Source organism: Chlorocebus sabaeus, chromosome 17 (genome assembly GCF_047675955.1).
Source record: "Chlorocebus sabaeus isolate Y175 chromosome 17, mChlSab1.0.hap1, whole genome shotgun sequence".
Lineage (NCBI taxonomy): Eukaryota > Metazoa > Chordata > Mammalia > Primates > Cercopithecidae > Chlorocebus > Chlorocebus sabaeus.
The window spans coordinates 72,518,929-72,543,562 of NC_132920.1; the positions used below are offsets into that span (position 1 = coordinate 72,518,929).

General features: G+C 36.5%; 1 protein-coding gene across 3 annotated transcripts in view; it reads left to right on the plus strand.

Annotated features, from left to right (window-relative positions):
• Positions 1-24,634, plus strand: part of KCNQ5 (potassium voltage-gated channel subfamily Q member 5) — a 573,789-nt gene that overhangs the window by 227,933 nt on the left and 321,222 nt on the right. The window lies entirely within an intron of this gene.

Here is a 24,634-nt window from a genome sequence, read left to right on the forward strand (position 1 = left end):
AAATACCCCAGGCCCATAGCACTCATGTGGCCAAGCAGGGGCCAACAATCTGTGCATGACTGCCTTTCAACTGGTCTCTAACTCCTGGGCTTAAGTGGTCTGTCTGCCTTGGCCTTCCAAAATGCTAGGATTACAGGTGTGAGCCACTATGCCTAACCTGTTCCTGATTTTTAAATACCTGATTGTCCTCTTCTTTTGTTATTTCTTTATTATTATGTAATTCTATTAACCAAAAAAAAAAAAAAAAAAAAAAAAAGCTTTTTCCCCTTTTGTTGTCTCCATCCTCAAAAAGCGATTATTGATCATCTTTATGTAAGATACTAGGCAGGACCCCAAAGGAAGGAAAGATAATGCCCTTTCCTGAAAAGCCAAGGCCCACTGAAGAGATGAGAGACAGGTACAATGAAACAAATACAAACGGTATGAATAAAAATACAATTGATGTGCGGCTCCTGATGCTAAGTGTCACAAGCATGATGACACTTCTCCAGTTCTATTTCCATTTTTACTCTAAATTAATTTTGTCTTCTTTTGAAGTCTTACCTGCAAGGTAGCAGACTGTAAAAATACCTGACCCTCTGAGCTACTTAAACTCTATTCCAATTTGATTATTTTAACAGGATCTTTTCAACATGCTCGGTCTTTCTTGGTGGGGGAAAGTTTTTAAAGCCCTAGAATACAGGAATTGGGGTCATGACTTAACCCTTCATTAAGTGTGTGACTTTGGCTTACTTAGTCTTTCCTAGGCTTCAGTTTCCTCATCTATAAAATAATGGGAGTAATAGTATAGAACTGTTCTGAGGATTCTATGAGACAATTCATGGAAAACACTTAGTACAATACCAAAAAATTAGTCAGCATGATGTATATTATTTTTCTTCTTTTTTTAATTATCAAGGTCATTGACTTTTAGAGAATCAATGTATTCATTTTCTACTGCAAGAACTTTAATTAAGCAGTATTTATTTTCCTTGTAAAAATCTGTTTGTTCCAGAGATAATTCCCCCTTCTAAAACATTACTGTATTTCATACACTTTGAGGTATGAATTTAACTCCTGTGATCTTTATTTCTGTTTATTCTTGGTGTTAATGTATTCCTGGCTCATCACTGTCCTTTTAAGGGGTGTGTGTGTGTGTGTGTGTGTGTGTGTGTGTGTGTGTTAGGGAAATAGAGGGAGAGAAAGGAAAAGAGATCAGACTCTACTCTGAGTAGTTTTCCCTTTGATTGTTATTTTTTGTCCACTTCATAGACATTAGTAATTATATATACAGTATTAGAAGCTTTATCTGAAGTGTTCTGTGGATATTAGGGTTGAGAGCTGACATTTTTTAAGATAGTAATATAAGTATTTCTATCCAGTCCTCTAAAATATTCCCAGGCTGATAGGATTAGAAGAGTGGCCACCAGGCAATTTGAAACCCTTCAAGGACGTGATGAGAATGAAGAAGTCCAGCCAAACAGGGAAACAGCATGTGCCTCGTGGATTTTCTTTTTTGTTAATAATGACTCAAGAAGAAAACAGGTGGTTGTAACTATGCAGACCAACCAGCAACATTTCAAATACAGAAAATAAACCTCAGAGATTCCTTTAAAGGATGATTTAAACACAAAAATAAATTCCTAGGGGAACCGTAACAAAATTGAAATATGTAGAAGAAAGACCAGTGGGATGTGTAGGGAATTAGAGAATGAGTTGTGAGCGTGGCCCTCAGAATCCCTGAAGCACACAGGCTTCCAGAGATGAAATGGCCAAAGAAAGAATTCACCAGAATGTCCCTAATTAAAGGTCTCTAGAAACAAGTTTCCTTGGAAATTCAGTCCAGATTCCTCTTGACCTTCTGCAAAAGATCCTCCTTAGTGTGTGTCTGGATATCTTCCTCAGAAATGACTTGATTGTAAACAGAGGGAAAAGGAAATTAATGGAGCTTGAGTTTTAGGGCCCCTCACTTGAGCTTCATGCGACCCTGTACCAAATTGTCTATTGTAATTTTGAATTCTTCTTCTGGAGAAGGCTCCCAAAATGATATATGTTTCAGGGCCCACAAAACCTGGATCCACCCCCAGCTGTCAAGTATAAAAACTCCTTTAAGACAGCTAGAGTTAAGTCATCTCTCCTGAGGTCTCTAGCTTTTTCTTTCTACCCTTCTCACTGTGGCTGCTCCTTTTTCTTGCCCTCTGCCTGTTCTCTCAGCCTACTCTTGACTTCCTGGCCCTACTAAATCTTTAGTACATGTGGTTCTGGCTGGCACTGGTTCTAAGTCTGGCTCAGACTCTATGTGAACTTTCAAACCAAACCCCCACAGGCAAGTTAACTGACTCCTGTCCTTCTGTCCCAATTCTAAATTCCTTGGAGAGGGACCTGTCTGTCTAGCACAAGCCAGTTGTCACCTGGATCCAGTCAGCTGTCGCTGGGCTAACTGGGGAGGGTCCTGTCATGGGCCCACAGAACTGCTTCTTGGAAAGTGAGAGGGGAAATTCTCTAAGGAGGAGTAAGTGAGGAGGCCATAAATGTCATGTCTACTGTATTTAAAAAGGAAGTTGACTAAGTGTTTTCAATCTGCCAAAGATACACTAATAGCTGAACAGGGAGGGGCAGTAGCAAATGACTTGCTTTCTCATTATGATTCACGTAGTGTTCTGAAGCCACTGCTTTCCTGCTGTCTCTTTTTTTAGTATTTTTTCAAATCTCTCAGTAAGTTGCTTTCAAAAGATTTTTTTCTACTTAACAGAATATGTCATAAGCTCATTCTAGTATTCTACCACCCTTATAATCCAGAGTTTTGTCCAGTGAGTCCATTAGGCTAGGGGAAAAAACCTAGCCACTGTCTTCCTACTTTTATTTTTTATTTTTTATTTATTTATTTATTTATGAGACAGGGTCTTGCTCTGTCACCTAGGCTGGAGTCCAGTGGTGCAATATTGGCTCATTGCAGACTCAACCTCCTGAGCTCAAGCAATCCTCCCACCTCAGCCTCCCGAATAACGAGGACTACAGGCACTCAGCACTATGCCTGGCTAAGTTTTTAATTTGTTGTAGAGACGAGGTCTCACTAGGTTGCCCAGATTCATCTTGAACTCCTGGACTCAAGCAATCCTTCTGCCTCACCATCCCAAAGTGCAGGGATTATAGGCATGAACTACTGCACCGGGCCACCAATGTCTTTTAAATATCTAAAAACACAATAATTCTTTATCTGTTTTTCTCTTTGCACTGTTATTCATAGGAACATTGCCAAAAAAGAGAAACTGTATTATTTTCCAGAGAAAATAGGCTAAAAACTGGAAGCAGCTTATGACAGACTAAATGACTCAGTCGCTACTGTGTGTATAAACATACCCTGTAAAGTGTAGAGGATGCATTTCTCAGCAACAGGTGTGCCTTAAATGTGTTAGATGGGAACGTAGGAAAAGTATGGCCCCAGGCTTCTAGGGAAAAAACTGCCTTTTCCTGCCCGTACTAAATAGCCACTTACAGACTAGAGTTTTTCCAGACCCTTACATGTTAATCCTTTTGAACAAGTTACCAGATAGCTGAACACAAACTGGGTCAAGCAAGTCTGTTTCTCAGAAGGCAAGCTGTCCCATTCTAACACCATAAATCATACTCACTTTAGAAATACGTTTTTCTTTGATCCAAATGTCTTTTCTTAATAACTCATTCCTAAAATTTACATTTTCAGATTCCTGTTTTTGCATACGACTGCGTGAAATATTTTTTGCCATTACACACAGTGCATTTTATTGAAAAGACTCTAAAGGGCTTAGGGAAAAGAAAATTTCCCTAAGCTGCGAAGAAAGTCAGCTAACCAATCATTCTGAACATAATAAAAACTAGTTTTTAAAAATAGCTCATGATAGGTAAGGGGAGTAGGTACACTCAAACAAGACTGGTCAGTTTCTACCTGGACAATAAAGTAAGGCATTAGTTTCCTTCAGATATAGGTATTTCTGTAACAGATATTTTTTAGAATTTTTTAAAAGATGTGTAGGGTGTTTTATTTATCAGAAAAAATAAATGTATTTTGAACTGTTTGAAATGTAACCAAAAAGTTACTGCTGAAAACATCAATTATTTAAATTTATGTTACACAAATAATTGTAAGTCTTGTGTACTGGAAGTAAACAATAAAAGTATGAACTTTCTTTTGACCACCCCTTTCCCCTACCAGGGGAATAATGACTCCGTGGCAGAGGCAGTTTGTGTCTCAGTCCATATCCATCCCCTTCTTATTGGCATTGTAGAGGGATTGCAGCCTCCCCACTGCAAGTAGCTCAATAACCAAATATCGAAACTGAGTCTGTACCCTGCTGGCCATGTCATAAATTCTTATATCTTAATGTATCGTTCTTTTATATGCTTTACTTTTACTTACGCTTTTTATTCCTATGCCCTTTCCCTTGTACTCTACACCTACCTGAACTGCAGCAGGCATGCCGGCCATGTCTATATCCCATGAATGCTACCTCCAATGCTGCCAGGCTCTCTACTGTTCCACTTTTCTTTTTATTATCATTAAAGTAATAATGGGTCATTATTACTACTCAAGACACAAAGCCAAGGAGTTTACAAATTATAAATTACTGAGTACTATCCTAGTAGCCTTCCTAACTTAATGCCAGTTCCAAAATGGCAAACTCTTTGCCCAGAAGCAATGTTTGTTCACTGAGAAAATCTAGGTCAGTACATGGCCTTAGTTAAGCCACTTGTTTTTTCTTTATCTCATTTCCCCCACTGTGGAATTAGCCCAGTTATTGGCAAAACACTCTGATATTTTTATTAAATATTAAAATGTTAGCAGTAGCCAAAGCTTGGGTGAATTTGATTTTATGAAGCCATGCAGAATTATTTGGAGATGCTAGTTTCTCTCAATAATAACATCACTACATAATTTAATTTCATACCCATACACACAGGGTCCTAAAAGTCTTAGCACAATTTTAGGCTTAACTAATTTAGAAATATAAGTGCTACAAACTTATATAAAAAAAAAAACTCCACATAATTTGAGAGTTTAATTAGACTTCTTTCTCATTTGTTTGCTTTTGTGAATTTTGAATAATTAAGTTTTAGTTTTGATTGTTTTTGTTTCAAACATTTGCTACTTTCAGTCAGAAAAACTGATACGTATTTCAAGGACATGGAAAAACTAGCATCCTAAGAATTACAGAGCTTTTCACATCTGAGTCAATATTGGAACATTGCTTTAAATATAGTTCATGTCTTTCATCCAGGAAACACTTGCTGAGAACTTTCTACCTTTAAGACCTACATTATATCAGTTACATTTCTTCCTTTAATCCTTACTGCATCTTTGGAGTTAGATATCATAATCCTCACTTGGAAGATGAGGAACTTGAAGTCAAAAGGAGTGAAGTGACTTTACCATCATACTTAGAAATTGTATGTGGAATTCTGGACCTCAGTCCAAAATCCTCCATGTCTGCATCTCAAGTTCTTTCCACACTCTTGCATTATCATTCTCCTTGTTGATGTTCTACGTATAGACTCTATCTCATTCAAGTGTAGATATATCTAAAAGTCCTCATGAAAATATATATTGAAAGACAGTCTGGGCCAAGGTACAGAAAATTCATAAGCCAAGTACCTCATAGATATAATCTCCTTTATCCAGTGTAATTAAAGGAACTAAGCAGAATTAGTGGATTCACTACCGAATATTGAACCTATCTCAGGTCATATAATGGTCCTGTCACCACTCTTCTCTCCGTAAGATTCAGTGCATTATCTCCTTGACAGGCTAATCCCTAGGATGAGTTTTTTTGATCATACGGGATCCTGAACAGGATGTTTTGCCATCCAGAAAACCAGCACCACTGAGACGCCAGCTGGAGACATGTCATGAAAACTTGGCCCTAATTGCAAAGCCAACAGTGTGTTGAAATTAGGGCATATCATTTGCTTAGTTCCTGACTGCATACTTTACAACTGACAACTGGAGATTACTAATAATGTCTTCTACTTGTGTACTGCTCATCCAGGAGGATTCCAAGTCATTGTATCAGTGTGTAGCAGCCGTTTACTCTCTGATTATGGAGTGCTTTAAAGTCCTCGGAATCTTTATTGTGGAGCAGTGCCTTTCTGCAGAGAAGGGTTCTCCATTAAAGATCTAAACCTTCTGAGGACTTCCTGGAACCATACTGCCTGTGTCAACTTGCCTGGTAGACAGACAAACATTGCATTGAACATATACTATATCCTCAGAGCTTTACACTATGTAATTTCAATTAATCCCACAGTACTTTCAAAATAGCTATTATTAAACCCATTTTACAAACAGGAATACTAAGACTCAAGTAAAATAGATAACTTGCCCTGATGTCACATAGTATAAAATAACAGAGGCAGGGTTGAAATCATGTTTGTCTGATTCTGGAGTCTTCATTATTTACAACTTTATTATGCTTCTTCAGAATTTCCTCATCATGCTTATTCTAGTTTCCTCTGTCATCTCCCCACCTCTTTTTTTTTTGAAACGGTCTCACTCTGGCTGCCTAGGCTGAAGTGCAGCGGTGTGATCTCGGCCCACTGCAGCCTCGACCTCCCGGGCTCAGGTGATCCTCTGACCTCAGCCTCCTGAGTAGTTGGAACTACAGATACACACCACCATGCCTGGCTAATTTTTTGTATTTTTAGTAGAGATGGGGGTTTCACCATGTTGCCCAGGCTGGTCTGAAACTCCTAGACTCAAGCAATCCACTCACCTCAACCTCCCAAAGTGCTGTGATTATGGACATGAGCCACTGCATCTGGCCCAGCCAGCTCCATCTTTATCCTCCTTTATAAGGATCTTATAGCTTATCCAAACAAGCTAAAAGAGATGATACAGTTGTGTGTTAATAGTTAGATGCATAGATCTGTCTCCAAACCACACTTTAGTCAAACCCTTTGGTTCATTTCAGTCCCTGCCATACATCCACATCCACAATCAGTTAATTTAAAAGCATGAAAACAGTTTCAGAATTTAGACTGTGACCTAATCTAACCATATTGCCTAAGGACCTTGAACCTCAGAATCTCTATCAACATTCTCAACACCGTTAAAGATGTAATTAGAATATCCTTCCTTAATTTGGAAAACTACATGAACCTCTTAATTTTAACCATGTCCCCTCTATCTGCATGAGCTCAAATTATTTGCTGACAAAATGTATTTAATTTTTTTTTCTGTCAAGCCCTTATGAATTTAACTGATTAAGCTCTGTCACTGCCACGACTGATACAGGCGTAGATTGGATATTTGAGAGGCTCGCCTATTAGTTTAATAGTTCAATGATAAATATATGTGTATACATAGAATTGAAGGAAGATAGTTTGAAATTATGTATGGGAATCAGCATGCGCTCTATGGAAGGAAATAAGTTACTATATTGTAATCTAACTAAATATATCACAAAAAATTGGCTTAGCATTTGCTTTCTCAGAGTTTCTCACAGTTTTCTTTATACTCCTTTTTAAAAAGTAATCGTAAGAAAATACTTTGGTTTTGTTTCATCTGAGAATTATTTAAGTTAGAATACTTGATACCTGAAGCTCAGAGTCTCTCTTGCCAGCCAGTTAACAACTTTCTTTGGTCTTAAGGTGCTTTAAAAGAAACACAGAATGTTGTAGAACAGGGAGAATTATAAATCCTCATTGGTGAAATCAACCTGCATTAGTGCTGTGTTTGTTTAGGGCATACTTGAAGAAAAATATAGATAAATGGAAGCATGTTCCAAACAGAGCCAACAAGAAGGAGAAGGGATTTTTAAAACTTCACCAAGAGGAATAGTTGAAGGAACTCAAGATGTTTAACCCAAAGAAAAGAAATTGCAGAGGGAACAGAGCAGCTGTTACCAAATAATGGGAGATTCTGGCTGAGTATGGTGGCTCATGCCTGTAATCCCAACACTTTGGGAGGCTGAGGTGGGAGGATCACTTGAGGCCAGGAGTTAAAGACCAGCCTGGGCAACATGGCAAAACCCCTTCTCTAAAAAAAAAAGAAAAAGAAAAAAAGAAAAAAAAAACATTAACCAAGTGCAGTGGGACATGCCTGTGGTCCTAGCTACTCGGAAGGTTGAGGCAGGAGGATTGCTTGAGCCCCAACACACAAGACTTCAGAGAGGTCTGATCAGCCACTGCACTCCAGGCTGGGCAAGAATGAGACCGTCTCTAATAATAATAATAATAATAATAATAATAATAATACTTGGAGAGTGTTTTGTGGAAAAGCAATTTAGACCTGTTATTTGAGATTTCAAGGAACAGAACCAGGGCCAATCCATCAGTCACATAGAGTTACATGGACTGCATGTAACTTCATGGGAGTCCTCCACAAGGACTTCCAGACAAGGAGGTAAATGTGGGCTGAAATTTTGCCACGCTCCTATGGCCAAGAACTGTGGCCTGGATTAGGGTGTGGTATGTAGAGTTTCTTTTTAAAAAAATTGGTCTGTCTAGAAGAGATGCCTTTTTGTAAAGTACTGTGTGTGTTATGTAGACTATGATTTCATGTTCACAGAATTAAAACATTTCTAATTAGTCATTTCTTTTCATGAGATAAAATCAGCTTCCTCAAAAACTAGTGGCCTCTTGGATCTCTAAGCCCTAAGAAATTGGATGACCACTTAATAGAAATTTCATTCTAATCATGATACACACAGGCCTATTAACCAGAGGGAGTCTGGGAGTGGCCCAGACCTGAGCCTCAATTCTGGCACTGGCAGTGGTTGTTGAAAGAGTGGACCTAGCTGCAATGGAAGGAAATGGATTCAGGCAGCTGCTATATTGCATTCAGTGAGTGTTATGATTGGCAACCGGTAACTCTGCGGTTGCAGCTGGCATCAAGAACCAGGCAAAGGTAAAAGTCAGGTGGAGCACAATCATGGGAAAGAAAGGAACCAGTAAGCTCTATGGACAGAGCCAAATAGATGGCAGTCTACATGGTAGCTGAGCTCCCATAACAAGATGGTGTTCTGAGGAGATCTGCGGAAAGTGAGGCAGCCCCACTTCCTAAGGAAGGTAATGAAAATAGGGATTCTAGTACAAGAAACAAGGTTGAGGGACTGGGGATAAAGTGGGGATGGTTAATGGGTACAAAAATATAGAGATAGAACAAATAAGGTCTAGTATTTCACAGCACAACAGAACAATAATTTACTGTAAACTTAAAAAATAACTATTTTAAAAGAGTAGAATTGTCATGTTCCTAACACAAAGAAATGATACATGCTTGAGATAATGGATACCCAATTACCCTGATTTGATTATCACACATTGTATACCCGTATCAAAACATCACAAGTACCTCACAAATATATACACCTATTATATGTACCCATAAGAATTTTTAAAAATTGAAAAGAAAGAAACAATGTCAAGAGCCACTTTCTGGTCAAGACTTAGTCTCTGATAAGAGAAAAACACTCCAGAAGAATTAGTGCTTTTACCTATAGTGCAGGATTTGTGATGAGGCTGTTTCCTCAAGCCTCAAACTGAAATTCCTTCTATCCTGGACATGTGGGGGTCTGAGCTTGGGGCAGACTGACCCTGCAGGAGAGGCTCATTGACTTACCTGAGAGCAAGGAACCAGGCAATGTGGCAAATGAAAATATTAGGTTAGCATGTAGACAAAATGGTCTTTTAGGTATGCTCTAACCCTTACATATTCTGATTCTGTAGTAGTAGATGGACTTTTTTGCACTTCAATTTTTCCATTTTCCCATTTACTTCGGGTAAATACATGAGTGTCTTTTCCTCTGTAGGCTTCCTAGCTCATCTTTGACAAGCATCGCCTTTGTAAAGACAGAACATTTTGACACAGCCTTTTTGATATTCAGTCACGTCAAGATGTAAAAATGTTTTTACACTGAAAAGGACGAAACTTTTGCTTTGTTAAAAGAAGTACTTTTTAATGACAAAAAAAAAAAAATGGGGGTGGTGTTTTCTAGTAATGCGCCTAAGGGATATTCTCACTCCTGTGGCTTCCTTCAGGATATTCCCCACAGGGGGAGCGAGGCCCAGTGTCAGGTCAAGCCTGGACATGGAGTGCAGCACGACTTCAGGGCAGCCCACAAAGCCAGGGTGCAATGAGGGTCAGAGAGAATTCGGATAATTTCTGTGCAAAGAACTTGGTATTTAAAGAAGTTAAAAATATAATGGTTTGCTCTTTAAGGCGTATCAAGTCCACACCATTAAAATGGTCCTGTCAAAATTTCACCTGCACATGCTCATGCTGGAAAGTACAGCTATTTCTGAAGTGCTGGTGTTTTGATTATTATTCTGTTTGACTACTGTTTAAAAATGTTAAAATTTAGAATCATGGTATAATTATTACATTGTATAATCAGATACCTGGATTTTTGTCATGACTGCAATGCCATCGGGATAAATAACCCTGCTCCTTGGCTCCTTGGGCGATATATTTGTCTTTTGTCTTTTGGGGTTTTTTGTTTGGTTTGGGTTTTTTTTGGTTTTGTTTTTTTTTTTTTTTTTTTTTTTTTTTTTTTTGAGACACGCTCTCTCTCTGTCACCTAGGCTGGAGTGCAGTAGCATGATCTGCAGCTCACTGTAGCCTCAACCTCCCAGGCGCAGATGATCCTCCCACCTCAGCCTCCTGAGTCACTGAGGCTAATTTTTGTATTTTTTGTAGACATGGGGTTTTGCCATGTTGTCTAGGCTGCTCTTAAACTCCTGGGCTCAAGTGATCGGCCTGCCTCTGCCTCTGAACGTGCTGGAATTACAGGTGTGAGCCACTGTGCCCAGCCAGGTGACATATTTTATGTCTCTTCCATACTGATGTGCCCTATAATCTTAGCTAAAAAAAAAAATGCAATAAATTTGTCATCTTTATTAAATAGCATCCAAATACTTAAAGCCACTCATTTTTTAAACTGTTTTATTATAATTTGATTGTTCTGAAAAATTACTTTTTTGAATGCGTATATTATTTATTTGAATGCCCCTTTACCTAACATCTAACCAGGTAGAAATTTTAATTATACAGTGTACTAATAATCCAGTAATGCAGATTTCTTGTGTATATCATCATGGTAACTATAATTTATACTACACTATATGTGGTACGTAGGCTTTTAAAAGTCAAATATTCACTAGAAGAGGATGAAGGTTATTTCTCTGCTGCTTCAGTTTTCTTGTGTTAATTTTTTCCTTTCATGTTTTAACCATTTGGGAGTAAAATCTGGAAAAGAATAGGTTTTTTAGCTTCCAGGTAGATACCTTGAGAATCCACACACATAGGTCCAGGATTGGAGTGACTGGTGCTTTACATACTGTAATAGCCCCCGTTGAACATTCTGTATGCCCCAGTCCTGCGTACTCTGCTCACTGCATCGTTACTATCACCACAAGCTTTTGAGAAAAGAACAAGCATCCTCATTTTATAGAAGACTGAAGCAAAAGAGGTCTTCTTCATTAAATTATTTTTTTTAATTTGGAAGAAGAGATCATTTAAATATGTATCACTGTTATGGTTTGACTTTTAATTTTTTGGTTGACCATGTGACATATTCTGATTTTGATTCTGCAAAACCTAGTAGGAAATTCTGGGAAACAAATGAAGTAGATTGCTAGCTTTTCCCTTCTCTTGTTATTTTCTACTCTTTGTAATGCATTTACATATTCATGTAGTAAATGCTGTGATGATATGGCTGCCAACTCCTTCATCATTTAATCTGTTGAATAAACAAACATGTGTTGGAATCAATCACTAAAGAAATAGCTACTCACTAAAGTTAAAGGTTCATTTTACTTTGAGTATAATAACTCCCTTGTAGTTGTAACAAGCAAACTTAAACAAAAATATTCTGAATTATACTTGCCATGTTAATCCAAAAAGAACAATATTTAACCTAAATGTAAACTAAAAGCCACCATGTTGATCCACTAAATACAGAATAATAAAAGCCAAACTGAAATCAAAGAAACTGCCCCAGGTTCCTTGTAATGTACTCTGACTGTACATAAAGTTACTCTCCCACTTTCTCCCACCCCTCTGAGTATCAGTCCAAGGATACATCTCTGCATCTATCAAAATCTGGGATTAAGCAGGCATTCATCTGTAACCTCATATTTTTTCCTCAGACAGATCATTGAAAAGATGAATGTTCTAACTGGGAGAACTAGAGAAAATTTTGCTCTTTCCTACCTCTTCTAGGATAGGAGGCTTCCTTAAAGAACAGGAAACAAAAAGAAGAAAGAAAGAAAGAAAGAGAGAAAGAGAGAAAGAGAGAAAGAGAGAAAGAGAAAGAAAGAAAGAAAGAAAGAAAGAAAGAAAGAAAGAAAGAAAGAAAGAAAGAAAGAAAGAAAGAAAGGAAAGAAAGGAAAGAGAAAGGAAAGAAAGAAAGGAAAGAAAGAAAGGAAAGAAAGGAAAGAAAGGAAGGAAGAAAGAAAGAAAGAACAGCAAAACAAATAAACAAACCTAAGTGTCCAGGAAATTATGCATGCTTCTTGACAGAGTTTCTTCAGTCTTTGAAATGGACAGATGGATGAATAGGTGGAAGAGGAAATGATTTTATTTAATAGCTTTATCCAGACATGTTCACACGTACCTCTCTCCCTTCCCTTTACTTCCTAAAGAAGGGCCTTCAGCGTGAGTCTGAGTCATGACCTAATGTAATATGTCTTGTTATTAACCTGCTATTAAAATTAAGGGCTGAAATTTTTAAATTCTGATTTTAAGTTAAAACAATCACAGTGATCTCTGTTATAATGTCACTTTTGCTAATCTGCCTTCCAGTATATTTGTCATAAGAGAGTAAGGAGGTCTACTCTGTAGAAAATGGACCAACAAGGGTGTGTTGCGTGTGTGGACATGGTCTGTCTTGTGAGTCGCAGCAAAAAACAAAATGTTAGGACCTACTGCTCTGAAATAGCAATCAGAGCTGGTACTTTCTGAATAATTTCTATATGCCAGAAATTGTTTCAAGATCTTTACATGGATTATTTCATTTAAACCTCTCAAAAGCTCTCTTAGGCAGGTATCGTTACTCCTATTTTATAGCCTAATGTGCTTAAGTAACTCAGCCAAGGTCACACAACTGGTAATTCATAGAGCCGGGATTTGAACCCAGACCATCCAGTACAGGCCTACACTTTGCAGATTTACAGTGAGGAAAAGTTTTCATTTCCCAATTTGTACAAAAATAGGGGGATCTACATTCAAAGCAACTTCATTATTCAATGAAGAGTATTATTCAATACTCTCCCATCTCTGGAGAGTATTCAAATTATGAATACTCTCAACCAAAAAACCTTGAAATTAATGTCCCTATTTTACATTAAATTATAGAGAATTTACATTAATTTTACATTAATTTATAGAGAATTCATTCATACAGATATTGGAGAACCTAAATATAATCCCTGTGAACTGTCCAGATAGCTCTTCTACTAAAAATCAGAAAGATATGTATGATTTCTCTGCTCTAAAAGTGTCCAGAAATGAGAGTGCTCACATTTTTGTAGCGGCCCACTAAAGTGTTTTATACACTTAGAGAATCTCCCTTCTTTTAAATCTAATCCCTCCTAGAATTGATATATCTTTCACTTTCTTTTCAATGAGATTTTGTTTTCATTCTCTATAAATACTTTGTATTCAGATAATTTTTCTAATCACCTTTTCTCTCTGTTATTAATATTGCTGAAGCTAAAATAAAATGTACCGATTGAACATGATATTTGAGTTAAATGTTTTTATTTGTATTTACTTATTGGAATGAGACAGGCACCTTGGGTAAATTAAAAACCATTATTGTAGTTTAAGGTTCTGTGTTACATCTGTCACCAATATGGTGTGCCCTTCTGAAGTATACCGTCAATTTTGCAAAACAACCTCAAATCCCAGTAAGTAAAGCAGTTCTGCAGGTACTTGTACAATCTGCATGAGATTTTATTTGACCCCATAAAAAATCTTACTCTAATACAATCATCCAACCTTTCATGGACAGGAAAAGAACAGAAATGCTTACATGATATTTCTGCTTCCAGATATCAGATGTGATTTATTACTGAGTAAGGCAACTGGCACAATGGTTTTTAACTGGCTTAGAAGAGCCTAACTGTACTTTCTCCTTAATCATGTTAGTAGCAATCTTAGTATTTAATTACATTTCCAGAGCATCTCAATAGGAGTAGTGTTTTTCGTACATTAAAAATAATCTAGAAAAACTGTTTTCTTGTTTCCTAGACAATGAGATGAGCTAGTCTCTCAGACTAGAAACATTCTAAGATAATGATTTAATATATATGCTTATATTTTAAAATTATTCTCTTATGTGCATATATACATATATCTTTTACAAAACTTTAATGACAGCAAGTACGTTGATAATTATGAGTTGAGAAAAGGCTATATAAACCATTATACTCAGTAATATATAAAGTCTGGAATGTATTTTTAGATTAAAGCTTCTCAATTTACTTAGATATAAGTAAAGAGTTATATCTTCACTTATATTTTATTTATATTTATATTTCTAAATCCAGCTGATATTATATTTAATGTTTTAATTATGATATCCTTTAAGCATTAAAAATCATAGTTTTTAAGCTAAATGAGAATGCCTCTCTCAAACCTGAAAGGACAAATAGTTTTGTCCTTGGTTATATTCAGAGTAGGAAAATAAAGGAATACCATGGTTTTAGTTTTCTGGAAAATACATTATGAATAATTTTACCTAATTAGATATGCTAGACATGGTTATGTATAATTTTTTAGAAAACTTTTACAAAGTGAATTCATTCATCTACCTAGAAGAGATAAATATGCACTAAATTTCTTAGATCAGATAAGGTAATAAAGTTGTAGAAATGGGAATAAATAGAGTCTGGGACCTGGATGGTCTATCTACATAAATATTTATTGCAAATGATTTAACAATCAGACAATGAGATTTTGCAGGAAAATTTATTTTCACTTTAATCACTGAAATAACTAAGACCAAAACAGAAAAACCTGTTCTTCCTCAAATCCAATGGGAAGAATTAATGAGAAGAAAAACAGCCAAAAGGCCTTTTGTCAAATAAATAATGATACCATAAATAATAATAATAACAGCTACCTTTTACCGAATGCCTGCCACAAACCTGGCACTGTGCTAGGTACCTTACGTTGTCCTCATTCCTCACAGCACACCAGAAATTTAGCGTCACACTCTAATTGAAGGGCAGAACGAGATTTCGGTCCCTAGCCCATGTGCTTCATTGAGTTACACACTTCTCTGAAATACTCGTATTTAAAAGTAGGCACAAAAGCGTAAAATGATTACATCTGTACAAAATGGAAAAACACATTTCTCAAAAACATATAGCAGGGTTTATATCGTAGCCAATTATTATTTTCTTTAAATAACATTGTACACATTTTTTTCAATACCGTTACCATTAATGAAAATACTTTGGGGATGTGGTTCTGAAATTGCCTGAAAATCCTACAGCATATTCCCTTCGATTGTCTAAACTGGTGGAAGATATTTGTCTGGGGAGATTAATTTCATTTTTAAAAGCAGCCTGAAGGCATTTAGAACACAGCCACACAATCCCTTGGTTTTGTTTTATGCAGAATCTCTCAGATGTATCATTATTCCTCTATAGCAATCAATTTAATTGAGCATTTTATCCAATAATATGAATTCTCCAATAATGTCATTTGTATCACAGGAATAAATCAACATTCACTTCACTTAGATTTTCACAAGTAAACTTTTCTCCATGTTGGAGTTTCCAGGGCAGACTTTAATTGTTTATTTCCAGGTTTTATTGGACATATTTCATCACCAGTTACCATTTTTCTCAGATACACATTATTTTGTCAAAAGAGCACAACAAATGTCAAGTTGTCACTGTTTGTTAATCAGTCATAATGTGTGAAACATCTTGGCAGAAACTTCTTTCATTCTTGCTTTGTTTTAAATGAAAACGTTTTGTTACATAATTTTAATTACTCAATCATCATCTTCCCAGTAAATCTATCTTTTAGTAGCCCAAATCTATGTCCAATTCACTATTTCTATTGGTCCCTTGGGTTCTTCATGTATTTTTATTTGAATTTTTATATCAGAAATATTAGTTGAAATAAATTTAACATAAAATAATATTATCACCACCAATGTACCTGCTATCAATAAACAAATATTAACTTTTTGTTATGATTATTTTAGTGTTTTGAAAAATATTTCAGATAAAATTTCATGTGCTATCTTCCCTTCCTCAGTTTACATTTCTATATTTTATTATTACTTATATGGTAACCCATATATATAATGTATAGATTGTGTTACTTTTCTTTTTAATAGAAATTATGTCACTTGATATAATATTTTCTGTAATTGCTTTTTCACTTAACCTCGTCAATTGGCTTTTTGATATCTTAGGGAAGGTGTCTTTTTTATACAGAAAACAACATTTATAGGTAGTTATTTGTCTCTAAATTATTATCCTGTTTAAAAGAGTTTTAATTACAAAGCCTAGTTTTTCATAAGATTTTAGAGTAAACTTACAAATTTAAAACTAGTAATTTTGTGAATATATTAACATATCAGCTTTAATTGTTCTTGAATTAATATTCCATTGGTTTATGCATTTAATAGGTTAAAATTCCCTATATATTTGAAAATATTTAAAGAAAAATTAAGCAAGCTCTCTTAAACATTTTTTTTCTTTTTTTTTAATTATACTTTAAGTTCTAGGGTACATGTGCACAACGTGCAGGTTTGTTACATATGTATACATGTGCCATGTTGGTGTGCTGCACCCATTAACTCGTCGTTTACATTAGGTATATCTCCTAATGTTATTCCTCCCCCTCTCCCCACCCCACAATAGGCCCCGGTGTGCGATGTTCCCCTTCCTGTGTCCAAGTGTTCTCATTGTTCAATTCCCACCTATGGGTGAGAATATGCAGTGTTTGGTTTTCTGTCCTTGCAAAAGAATGATGAAAACCACAAATTGGATATATCTGTTTCTAGCACTTCAAACACCCAGAAAGCAGACTTTCAAATACTCATAAAAACAATAAAATATTCCTAAGCACTCAAACACTGCTTGTAAACAATACGCCTAAGTGGATAGTTCTAATAAATCAGATTGCCTTGAGCATCTAAATATTGATTTAAAATTAAGGTAAATATTTGTAAGTATTTCAATTAAAATCTCGGGTCTTTTATGTCAGATTCCTTTAAATGCCTCTCTTTAAAAAGCAGATAGCACAAGTTAAAATTAACAAAAAAGATATAAATCATTACTACACTTGCATTTAATACAAAAGTATTATACTAAGCATTTGTTTCCTATCTTTTTCCATCTCCATCATGTGTCATACTATCAAGAGTTAAAATTGTTTGTCACAGAAGCAAAATAACCATCTCAAACTGGCTGTTTAATTAAAGATCAAGTTTACAGAGCACAGAATTAGGACCTAGGTATGTTTGCAGATTTGGATTATGGTGAGAGATTTGAGACTAAAACACATGATCCTGAGTGTACTTTCTTACATGGCAGAGCCAGTGATCACTGGGATGGGATCTTCCTCACAGTACCATCTGCTGCGGTGTCAAGTAGTCTTTTGCTGAGAAATGGTTTCTCATGGTCTATCCCATATGCATCCCTTAATTGTCACTCTCACCCATTTTTTTTTTTATTTTGTTTTACTTTAATTTCCCGGATACATGTACAGAATGTACAGGTTTGTTACACAGATAAACATGTGCCATGGTGGTTTGCTGCACCTATCAACCTGTCATCTAGGTTTCAAGCCCCGCACGCATTAGGCATTTGTCCTAATTCTATCCCTCTCCTTGCCCTGACCACCTGACAGGCCCTGGTTTGTGTTGTTCCCTTCCCTGTGTCCACGTGTTCTCATTGTTCAACTCCCACTTATAAGTGAAAACATGTAGTGTTTGGTTTTCTGTTCCTGTGTTAGTTTGCTGAGAATGATGGCTTCCAGCTTCATCCATGTCCCCGCAAAGGAAAAGATCTCATTCCATTTTATGGCTGCGTAGTATTCTTTGGTGTATATGTGCCACATTTTCTTTATGCAGTCTATCATTGATGGGCATTTGGGTTGGTTTCAAGACTTTACTACTATGAACAGTGCTGCAATAAACATACATGTGCATGTGTCTTTATAGTAGAATGTTTTATAATCCTTTGGGTATATACCCAGTAATGGGATTGCTGGGTCAAATGGCATTTCTGATTCTAGATCCTTGAGGAATTGCCACACTGTCTTCCACAATGGTTGAACTAATTTACACTCTCACCAACAGTGTAAAAGCGTTCCTATTTCTCCACATCCTCTCCAGCATCTGTTGTTTCCTGACTTTTTAATGATTGCCATTCTAACTGGCGTGAGATGGTATCTCGTTGTTTTGATTTGCATTTCTCTAATGACCAGTGATGATGAACTTTTTTTGGTACGTTCATTGGCCGCAGATCTCATACAGAACTTTTTAACACAGACTCCTTGAATGTTTACCTTCTGATTTTTTCTAATGAAACTGAGGCAAATAAAATACAATACATTTAAGTTTCAGTTAAGTATCTTCTATAGATGTTGTTAAAAATCCATAGGCCGGGTACGGTGGCACATGCCTGTGATCCCAGCACTTTGGGAGGCCGAGGTGGGCGGATGACCTGAGGTCGGGAGTTCGAAACCAGCCTGACCAACATGGTGAAACCCCATCTCTACTGAATACAAAAAATTAGCTGGGCATGGTGGCATACACCTGTAATCCCAGCTACTTCGGAGGCTGAAGCAGGAGAATCGCTTGAATCCGGGAGGCAGAGGTTGCAGTGAGCCAAGATTGCGCCATTGCACTCCAGCCTGGGCAACAAGGTGAAACTCCGTCTCAGAAAAAAAAAAAAAGAAAAGAAAAGAAAAGAAAGAAAAAGAGAAAGAAAAATCCATAAATGCCTTTGCTTTCATATATCTTCCACCATTGTCCTAGCTTGTGTAACATTATGAGCTCATGACCTTTGATAGGATTATCATTTTCTTTTTTGGTACTCTGATTGTCATAACCCCAGGAGGCTTTTTTGTCCCCCTTACAGAACCATTCCCAGACATCTTTGAAAGCATTCTCGCTTCCCTGTAACAATTACATAGTTGGAATACAACTTTATTTTCTTTCTCTACCCCATGACAAGGAATCAATTACTCTTCAAGGAATCCTGGCTGGCTACTTTTATGGAATATAGAGACCAAACTCTGGGCATTAGGGGTGCAGGTCAAATTGTTACTCATGAGAAAGAAATGGTGACATTTTCCCAGCCTATTTAATGACTGAGCTAGGAGAGAGATTTTTTGAAGTTCATGTGAACTTCATGAAGTTCATTTTACCTTTAAATTAAATTTTATTAAGGCTTGTTAAAAACTTTTTTGTTCTAATATAAAATGTCTTATCTCATTTATTTCCCTTTCAGACTATCGTTCTTTCACCATTTTGAATATGCCATTTTATTAGTTGCCATATTAAATTATATGATTAAATTATGAGAATGTCTAACCTTTGTATAATTAGATGTGATTTGCTAAGATCGTGTATCCCTCTCAGCTGCCGCTGAGTGCTTTTCTTTATATAAATCATAATGTTATAGTCATATTTTGGATAAGCATTATGTTTTCATGAAACATTATGTTTCTTTCTATGTTATATATAATTTTTGACTATAAGAGACAATGCTGTAAACAAATATCCTTACATATGTCTCTATCACTATCTGCCAGTTTCTCTGGGGTCTAAATCTAGAAGTGTAATTTTTAGGTTATAGGTTCTGCTCACTTTTAATTTTACTAGATATTGACAAAGCACCTTTCAAACTGGCCTGACAATTTGCACTCCCTCCAAGAGTGATGGGAGAGATGGGATTTCCAATTTCTCCTTATTCTTACCAATACTTGATACTGCCAAATGTTTTAATTTTTGGCCACTTATTGTAAGAAATTACTCCTCTTCATTGTTTTACTTTTCACTGCCTTCATTACAAATGAGATTGAGTATCTTTTCGTATTTTTATTTCCTGTGTAGGATTTCTGTTTAATGAATTTCTTGTCCATATTCTTGCCCATTTCTGTTTTTGTATCTTTTTCTTTTCCTAAATGATGTTTCATATTCTAAATATTTACCATATATGTTAATATACATCTTGTCTTAGGCTCATTACTTCTAACATTGTGGTACCTTTTATGTACAGATGTATGTGTCTACACAGACAATTTAACAGTTTATTTAATCATCTTGTGTTTTGTGTCTTATGATATTAAAAATACTTTCTTGCCCTAATGTAATGAGGATAGTCTCCTAAATTTCCAAGATGTCTCAAGTTCTTTTTTCACATTCAGGTCTTTAAATCATTTGGAGGGTTTTTTGTGTATGATTTTTTTTAAGTCTAATTTATTTTGTATTCCTTTCCAGTGGCAACTGTTCCAATATCATGTTCAGTCCATTTTCCTATTTTCTTTGCTGGTTTTTAATACCAAGATCAATATATGCTCGAGTAGGCTCCTGAGCTTAATATTCTTTTTCACAGATCTGCTTTTCTTCTATCCCTGTAGCCACCAATATTCTTGATTACCACATATTTATAACATCTGGTAGAACAACTCTCTGCTTCCTGATTTCTTTTTCTTAATTGTTATGTCTAATCTTGGATCTTTACTCAAGATCAAATCACGTTTTCAGTCTGCCCTTTCCCCAGGGAAAACTGTTTATGGTTTGTTTGGAAAATGACAGAATTTATAGAAAAATTCGAAAGAACTTATATCCAAAAAATATTGTCTTTATCTTTTCAAGGTGCTATGACAAAATAATATAACTAGTGGCTTATAAACAACAGAAATTTATTTCTCACAGTTTTAAACTCTGGGAAGTCCACGATCAAGATGCCAGCCGATTCAGTGTCTGGCGAATGCCTGCTTTCTGGTTCATAGATGAAACCACCTAGCTGTGTCCTCACATGGTGGAAGGGGCGAGGGGTCTCTCTTGTGTCTCTTTTATAATGGCACTAGTCCCATTCATGAGGCTTGACCTCCATGACCTAATTACCTCCTAAAGGCCCAGCCTCCTAATATCATTACCTTGGGACTTAGGGTTTTGACATATGAATTTGAAGGGGACACAATTATTCAGACGATAGCACTTGCTATCCAAGCACTTGTGTGGCCAAATTCTGGTATGAACTGTGAGTAACAATGAAGGTTACAGACATATGCATGTATCTGTTATATTTATGCCTGAGAATCTTAAAGCTTGTTGCCCCTGTGAATAGTGCCTTTTTCTGCTATTTCATTTTCTACTTTGCTATTGTGGTTGCAGAGTAGCACTACTGATTTTTGTGTTTTGGTCTTATATCCTGGCAACCTTGCTGAATTACCTAATTAGCTTTACTAGGTTTTCTATTATCTTGGATATTATATATAAATTATGTCAACTTTTTTCTCTACCCTGCTAAAACTCAGTTTCTTTGTATTATTGCTTTCACTAGAACGTCCAGTACAGTGTTAAATGGTAGGATTGATCGCTCTTAAAGGCAGATACCAAGAGCAAAGGCATAAACAGTTGGATTGATCCAAGATTGATGGAGCAGAGAGGATTAAAGATGTCGACAAGATTCTGTATCCAACTGGACAGTGCTGATATGATGATGGTAATGATGATCATGGCCAACTTTTAATGAGTGATTGTCACTACATTTCAGAAACAGGGCTAAATATTTTATATCTGTATTGTACTTAAACCTTAAGAAACCCACAGAGGAAGGAAACTCTTATTATCACCATCTTAGGGATGAGAAAATCAGTCCTAGCGAAGTGTAGTGGCTTGCTCATGGCCACACAGCTATCAGCGGATGGACACAGGGCCCTAATCCAGGCTGCAGGTTCAATCCCTTAGAATCCTCAACGGTAAACCATCAACCAGTTCTTTAGCTCTATGAAGAACGGAGTTAGAGCTAATGGACTTCAATTTGGACATAAATGGTTTTAAGCCCATTTTCACTTCTTCTTCAAGTATGTCTCTGATTATTTTCTCTGGAGATTTTTAAAACAGATAGAAACCCATGTTTTTTAGATTTCACTTAATAAACGATTATTGCACACCAATCATGTGACAAGCATGATAAGATAGTCACAGATATTATCTGTCAACATTTCTTTGAAGAGATTTCAGTGTACTAAAGCAGACGAATGAGGATGTGACCAACTAATTTCAAGCAGAATTTTAAAAGTGTTACAAGTAAAAGTACAAGCAAACTGCTACCTTGGATAAAAGCCAGGGAATAGATTATATTCCTTTTTTATTTTATTTTATTTTTGGGACAGTCTCACTCTGTTGCCTAGGCTGGAGTGCAGTGGTACAATGTCGGCTCGCTATGGTCTCTACCTCCTGGGTTCAAGTGATTTTCCTGCCTCAGCCTCCCAGGTGGCTGGGATTGCAGGCACATACTACCATGCTCAACTGATTTTTGTATTTTTAGTAGAGATGGGGTTTCGCCATGTTGGCCAGCTTGTCTCAAACTCCTGACGTCAGGTGATCTGCCCGCCTCACCCTCCCAAAGTGCTGAGATTACAAGCGTGAGCCACCACACCCGGCTGTACGTAGATTACCTTTTGAGACTGTTTTCAGTGGTGATTCTGCAATTAAGTCATTATTTTTAGGATTTTTGATTGTCTATTCACTGATTAAAAAAATAAAAGGATGGAAATGAGTAAATTTATCTGGACACTTGCCCATGCACTTAATTTTTTAAATGAATAGAATAAGGAAAACAAAAAGACAGTATACTTTCCCATTAAGTAATAATTTTGTAAAATATATGATGCCACTTCAAAGGCCAAAATACCCCAATTTAAATTTTAAAAGACCTGTGCTATCACAGATATATTTAATCTCTGAATTTTAGTCCTGCTATACAAAGAGAGCATCATGTTAAAAGCAGATGTGGGTGGTTCTAAGATTTATTTGCATAATTGTTAGTAATGCAGAGCAGGGTATAGGCATCAACTAGGGAATACTCTTTATAAAAGGCCTGAACTTGCACAAGCAAATCTTGGGGGACCTTCCTCTGAGTACATAAGATACCATAAAACTAAAACTAAAAATGCGCCTAAATGCAGTGGAATGAGTGAGAGAATCCATCAGCAGGTGATGTGTTCAGGGAAAGTCCAAGACATCATATTGTATAAAGTTAAGAGAATCAGATTTAAATGCTTAAAATTTTGGTCCTTTTACTTGGCTTTTCTTTAACTTTTGGGTATTCATTTTTCTAAAAATCAACATTTTAAAATTCACTTTTGAGGGTTTGGGAGTAATTATGCACATGTATGGACATATCGCTTTTATTTTCTTCCCTTTGATCAGCACACATCATATACATTCTAGGAATGGTTTAACTCATGTCTCTGCATTCTGCTGGGTTGGTGCTGATTATGAGGTGACTTTCCAAAGAATGCATGGAGGTTTGACAACAGTATATACTTGCATCATCATAAGAGCTTTATGGTCTTTTTTTTTTTTTTTTTTTTTTTTTTTTTTTTTTTGAGACGGAGTCTTGCTCTGTCGCCCAGGCTGGAGTGCAGTGGCCAGATCTCGGCTCACTGCAAGCTCCGCCTCCCGGGTTCACGCCATTCTCCTGCCTCAGCCTCCTGAGTAGCTGTGACTACAGGCGCCCGCCACCTTGCCCGGCTAGTTTTTTGTAATATTTAGTAGAGACGGGGTTTCACCGTGTTAGCCAGGATGGTCTCGATCTCCTGACCTCGTGATCCACCCGTCTCCGCCTCCCAAAGTGCTGGGATTACAGGCTTGAGCCACCGCGCCCGGCCTATGGTCTTTAATTTTGGAAGCAACTTTTTTTCATGTGGGAAAAATAGATCTATATCCCATTTTGTCTTCAACTTGATTTAGATAATTTTAATGTGACTAACAAGTTATGACTCATGCATTTGTTGGTCTGTAATTAATCACAGGCCTAAGATCCATCAGAAACCCACTCTTCTGTGAGATTTCCAGCAGTTGTGAACCTTATGTTCACCAATCTTCCTGCTTTACTCTTAAGGAGTGTCAAGTAATCATCGTCTGATGAGAGCAACTGAAAATAAGAACAGCACCCATGCTCTGCAGGTCTCAAAATGTTTAACAACGTGATTGTTCCTTATGCACTGTTTCTATCTATTTATTTATACTACCATTACTTTGTAGAGGAGTTGATGCCTCCTGTTCTCAAACGAACAGTTTTTGTTGTTGCTGTTGTTGTTGTTTTTTCCGGGTGTGCTGTCTTTGTAAAACAAAGTGAGAAATTATAACATGAAAAATCCTGATAAGACTACTTTTTCTGCTGAGCTCATGCTCTATTAAAAAAAAATCACTGAAACGTTTATTGTTGGATTTTTATAGATTCTTCTTGAAAATTCAGAGCCAAAAACTTTTAAAAGGTTTAAGAAAAGGAATAAAAAGAAGAGAAAGTCCAATATGAAGCAAATACACTTGGGATAGAGCTGACTCAGGAAGAAAGAAGTCAAAAAAATTGAGCATTTGCAAGGAACAGTGAGAGATAACATCAGAAAGAGAGCATTGTATATGCACAGGAGCCAGGGGTGCAGAAGAACTGAACAGAAAAGTTC